The 5,006-nt window shown below is 34.6% G+C and overlaps 1 long non-coding RNA gene across 6 annotated transcripts; it reads left to right on the top strand.

The window, feature by feature from the left end:
• Positions 1 to 356: 356 nt before the first annotated feature.
• LOC108844033 (uncharacterized) lies at positions 357 to 4,983 on the top strand. Of its 6 annotated transcripts, XR_008942205.1 has the most exons (14): positions 358 to 586; positions 828 to 893; positions 1,057 to 1,154; positions 1,253 to 1,371; positions 1,450 to 1,632; positions 2,249 to 3,086; positions 3,174 to 3,484; positions 3,558 to 3,605; positions 3,672 to 3,758; positions 3,857 to 3,943; positions 4,067 to 4,144; positions 4,231 to 4,320; positions 4,427 to 4,638; positions 4,743 to 4,977. It is a non-coding gene; the product is annotated as an uncharacterized LOC108844033 (long non-coding RNA). The 6 variants fall into 6 exon arrangements; XR_001948365.2 differs by having other exon boundaries at positions 357 to 586; positions 1,230 to 1,371; positions 4,427 to 4,983; XR_001948364.2 differs by having other exon boundaries at positions 828 to 968; positions 4,427 to 4,980.
• The last annotated feature ends 23 nt before the right edge of the window (positions 4,984 to 5,006 follow it).

Consider the following 5,006-nt stretch of genomic DNA (forward strand, 5'->3'; position numbering starts at 1 on the left):
CTTTGTATTAGATTATTAAAAGTGCTAAATCTGTGAAGTAAAATTGAAAATATTTAGTTAGTACTTAATTTTGTTAGGGATTATAGTATAGGGTTTAGATTTTAGGGTTTGTGGTTTAGGGTTATGAGTTTATAGTTAAGAAGTTGTTTAACATAGAAAGTTTTGGTTAGTACTTAGTAAACTATAATTGGTTAAAAATTTATATCAGACAATTTAAAAATGTATAAATTTGGTTATTATGAATATATATTTTTAAAAATTTAACATCACAAATTTTATCTCCCTCCACTATTATCTGGCCTCCACACATTTCCCTCTTAAGTATTTTTGGCTCCAACATTTATTTTTTTCATTTCCCTCCGAAGTATTTCGGGGTTTAGCTCCAAAATATTCTAACCCAAAAACTTGTTATCACTTAATGTTACGACAGAACAAAAAAAGACCAAACTCTTAAACTTTCTCTCAAACTTACCGAGTCTTCTTCTCGATCTCGCCTCCGTCATGTTGTCTGGTCCTTTCTCCATGGCTCACACCCGACAAACCCATAATCGTCGTTGTCCATGGCCACTTAAGTCGAATCTCCAGGGTATGTTTTGCATACCCCTCTTTCTTCTATTAGTTCATCTAAGGGTTTTGATTTGGGGGTTTCTGGATTAGGGTTTCGATTTGTCCACACTATCTGTTTCTGTTATATGGTTTCAATTTTGTAGACTATCTGTTTATGTATCAATGGATCTCGATCAGGGTTTCAGTTTGATTTGGGGTTTCTCTTCTTTGTCTCTGAGTCTCTGTAGATCTGAAATTATTTTGTTTCTTATGTTTCTTAGACGTCTCTGCACTGTTTCTCTAAGCAAGACGAAGCCTCCCAGTTCTCATGGCAAAGATGCTCACAGGTATACACCCTAAGGTTTTTAATTCTTCTTTACTCGACTGGCTTTCTTTTTTGGGGATAGAGACATAGTTATTAGGTATGTTTTGATCTCCTTCTTAGATCAAGTGTCAGTACGATTCATTATTATAGTATTTGATTGGAAATTTGACAATCTTATATGTCAGAAAGGTGCTTTATATTCAGTTAAAAAGGTTCGAGCTTCAGAAAATAGTGGCTGCTTTCCTCAACCTTAAAGCTCTATGAGCATCTTCTCAGTCGCCTTGTAAGTTGTGAACATTTTCAATAAGATTAAATCCTAAAGTCTCTACCTTTTTCTATCTATCAAAGTAACAGTTAGTTTCCTTTGAGTTTGTTTTACAGTAACAGGTACCATTGTTCCAAGGCATCTAGAGAGTCATAGACAAGTCCAATACTTTTTCATCAGAGTTCTCCATACCAGTCATAACACTCATCCTCGACTGCACATATACTCTCTCAATGTACTCTTTGTTTGACAGCCTATGCTTCTCTTTCAAACACTGTATCTAATTGTGGTTTTGTCTCTTCTCTTATTGCAGAATCGGAAGGCCATTTCTGGTTTTGTCTTTCTTCTCTTATTGCAGAGAACTTGCACAGAATATCACTGAAGAAGTTGAGTTCATTGTTGTTTCACAACACTTCTCCAACACTGATCATGATGAAGATGACAGCCAAAGCTCCAACTCACAAACATCAGTCACAACTCATTGACATTTTACACGGTAGATGTTACAATAATTTTGTTTTTATTTCTTTTTTTGTATTTGCTTTAGTCCTTATGTTTTTTGTAAACATATGATTAGTCCTATATTGTGTAATGACACTATGATATTGCTATGCTAATCTTAAATATTTGGTAATTTGATTTGTTGTTTTTTCTGTTGCTAAATGTTCAGTATTAACAATTCTTTTGCCACGACACTAGACAAAACTGTGGCCATTGCTATGCTTGAATACAACATTTTAGCTGAATCTGTAGCTACAATAGCTACAAAATTGCTAAGCATAGATCGTAGTTGAAATCTATAGCTATACTTAGCCACGCAAAATCCCTCGCTAAAAGTGTTGCTAATGAGCAACAGAAATTGTAGTAGCTATGCCGTCGCTATCAGCTACGGCTTGTGCTCTTGCGAATCCGTAGCGTGCTGGCTACGAATTGGCGACAGATTGTAATTAGCGTCGGTGCTGAGGCCAGGACTTCCATCCGTAGCCATCCGTGTCCTGCTGCAATTTAGCGACAGATTTTCTATTCTAGCTATAAATAAATCTGTGGCTAAATCAATTGTTTCTTGTAGTGAAAACCTATCACTGACCTTGCAAAATTTTGAAATGTTTCAGGTGAAAGGATGAGTACTTCTGCTGATAAATTTTGCTTGCCAAAAAGAATGTTCGAACCTGGTTCAAAGAAAAGAGTTTTGCAACGAGTCAATAAGCATTGCACCCTTAAGTATGTTGCTATTGTTAAAGAGGCTTTGGGCAGTGATTTCAAGAAGATTGAAGATTCGTTCTTAGGCCTTATAATTCAGATGGGGATGAGGAATAACGCTATGGTGTTTTCAAGGAATCTGATCCATGAGTTGCTTCTTAGGAGAATTAAAGTAGGCAAGAAGAATTTATGGTTTTCTTTTGGAGAACAGTTGATGCGGTTTTCTCTACGAGAATTCCATTTGGCAACAGGTCTACCTTGCCTTGTTGGCGAAGAAGAAAAAGAAGAAGGATCCATTGGATGGTGAAGAATCATACTGTGAAGACCTTGGTTAAACTATTTGTTAAAAATAGTAAGGAATTTACAGCTAACCAGAAGCTGAGATTAGGGGCTACTATCCTTGTGGAATCGATATTGATAGCCAACAATCCAGTTAATAAAATACCCGTTGAGAAACTGTTGAGAGCTAGAAACTTTGAAGAGTTCTGCAAGTATCCTTGGGGGAATGAAACCTATGATGCTCTACGTGCTGCAGTGGAGAAGATTGAAACTACAGATTTGGTGAAGGTGCAATATGGAATTTCTGGGTTTATATATGCCATTCAGCTTTGGGCTTTGTCTTCTGTGGATCAACTTGGCTCATTTTTTGGTGATGAAGATGAAGAAACTCAGTTTCCATTGTGCTTGCATTGGATATGAACAAAATCGCCTACTTTGGATGAGGTGACCAAAATTGCTGAAAACAAAAAGGTATCATTTTATAAACTCTTATTAAATTTTTTTAGTCTCTGCATTTTTATTTTTTACCTATGGTCTAGTCATGGTAATACTTATCAGGTTGTTGCCAAATGCATCCTTGGAGATCAGGAATTGCATAGCAACTTGGTTGAAGAAGATGTCGACACTGAGTTTGGAAAAGTTGTTGATCTTGTCAAGAGAGGATATCGTTTGAAGAGACAAGATTGGCGTAGTGGAAGTGTCAACATTGCTGTTGCGGAAGCTGAGATAGAGGAAAACAATTATGGTCCAGGGAGTGATGCAACTGATAAAGAGAAGATTGAATTCCTCACCAAGCAGCTAGAGATTTATAATAAAAAAAAGTGGAGAAGCTTGAAGATCGTCTGGGCATTCGTCGAGAAACCGAGAATGTAAAAATATTTTCTATATTTGTATCGTGTTTTAAATGATCAGAAAGATTCATATGCTTCTAACTTGTAACAGGAAACTGATGAGTTTCATGAGACTCCTCAAGGTGCCACAAAAACCAAGGTTTGCTATTTTAAAAATCTTGATATTGTAAATACTGTTTATTTGTATTCACATATAATTTTTCAGGAAAATGATAAGCATCAGGAAAGGGAATTGGAGGAGGATGAATGTTTGCATTCTTTCTTTGATTCCATAAGGCAATAAGTTTCTAAGGTTATATTTTTGACGCTTTATAATGCTTTATTAAACTCGAAATTTCTAAGTTATTTTAAAGTTATAACCATTTATAAAATCTTTTTTTAATGAAATAGAAAAAGACTCAAGATAAAGAAGAACAACTAGTGGATAATGATGCAGATGACAGTGAAAAAGAACGAGAAACTTCAAAAGACAAAGAAGTAAGTTAATTTATAAAGCTTTCTAAAATTACACTATCAGTTTAAAAAATATAAGTCTTTCTAAATTTGTCATTGTTTTATGATTTGATAAAGCTAATTGATGTATATGAACCTTTATAATAGGGTCAAATAGAGGAAGCAGAACGAAATGGTGAAGTTGCTATCAGTGGTGAAAGAAGTGAAACCTCCAAAGACAATGAAGTAAGCTTATTAATAAACTTTTATGAGTTGAAAAGTCTTTTCAAGTGTTAAGTAAATATCTTTTGTAACTTTTCTTATCAAAACAGAAGGATGAAGAAGTAAATGAAGATGCATCCAAAGAGCCCGAGCAAGTTGCTGACAGTGGTGAAGAAAGTGAAACCTCCAAAGACGATGAAGTAACCTTATTAATAAACTTTTTTTTTTATTAATAAACTTTTATGACTTGAAAAATCTTTTCAAGTGTTAAGTAAATCTCTTTTATAACTTTTCTTATCAAAACAGAAGGATGAAGAAGTAAATGAAGATGCATCCAAAGAGCACGAGCAAGTTATAGAGAAGAAGCAAGGAAAAAGAAAGAAGATACGAAATATTAAAATCTGTTTACAAAGGTTTATAAAATTATCTAAAGACACTAAAAATTCTTTTTTTTTAAATAGGATCGGATGGAAGAGGTTGAAGAAGTAAATGAAGATACAACCAACATTTGCAAGGAAGTTAAGAATAAGAAACCAAGAAAAAGGTAACAACTTTTATAAGCTCTATTTACAATGTGGTTCAGAATGAATGTGTTTTGGGTTACTGCTTTTTTGTTAAATAGAGGAACACCGATGAGGAACCTGTCGACGATGCTAGCACCTCCAAATCCAAAAAACACAACCTACGGATGTTTCTGCTGATGATGTTATAGAAGGTGTATTGGAAGATCTCACCCTCAAGGTGTGAACAATAAGACAGCAACAAAGTAGATTAACTTACTAATACACATAACAAATTAGAATTTGATAAACATGTTGTTGTTTTTTCTTTGAAATAGGAACAAGAAGAAGAAGAACAAGTTGATGATGAAGCCCAGAAGCCGGTG

The sequence above is a fragment of the Raphanus sativus genome, unplaced genomic scaffold (assembly GCF_000801105.2).
Source record: "Raphanus sativus cultivar WK10039 unplaced genomic scaffold, ASM80110v3 Scaffold4039, whole genome shotgun sequence".
Classification (NCBI taxonomy): domain Eukaryota; kingdom Viridiplantae; phylum Streptophyta; class Magnoliopsida; order Brassicales; family Brassicaceae; genus Raphanus; species Raphanus sativus.